Below are 446 nucleotides of genomic sequence, written 5' to 3'. Positions count from 1 at the left end.
TGTTGCATTGGTATTTTGTCTTCATGCATGTGTGATATTTGTGTATGTAAATTCTGTGAGAGAGGCAATTGGAGGCATGGAAACTACTGAGCCTATGTTTATCAGGAACGTGCAGCTGTTTCCCTGGCAACCGCCTCCCGCCTTTGTGATGTCACAACGGAACTGAGAAAAGAATGCTGTTGCCGTGGTTTCCGGCTCTTCCACGGGACGTCTTGTCTTATCTAATGAACACCAGTAAATTAACGTGTGCACACGCGCACACACACACACATGCTGACGCACACACACATGCTGACGCACACACACATGCTGACGCACACACACACATACACACACGTGGCATGGGGTTGGGTGAAGGCAGGAGGTAGATGAGGTTGGCAAGAGCAGTCGTGAACCAACAGAGCACCACGGCTCAGACTGAGAGTAAGAGGATTACTCTCTGTGTG

Source organism: Colossoma macropomum, unplaced genomic scaffold (assembly GCF_904425465.1).
Source record: "Colossoma macropomum unplaced genomic scaffold, Colossoma_macropomum, whole genome shotgun sequence".
NCBI classification, from domain to species: Eukaryota; Metazoa; Chordata; class Actinopteri; order Characiformes; family Serrasalmidae; genus Colossoma; species Colossoma macropomum.
Note: the sequence above shows the minus strand (reverse complement) of the source record.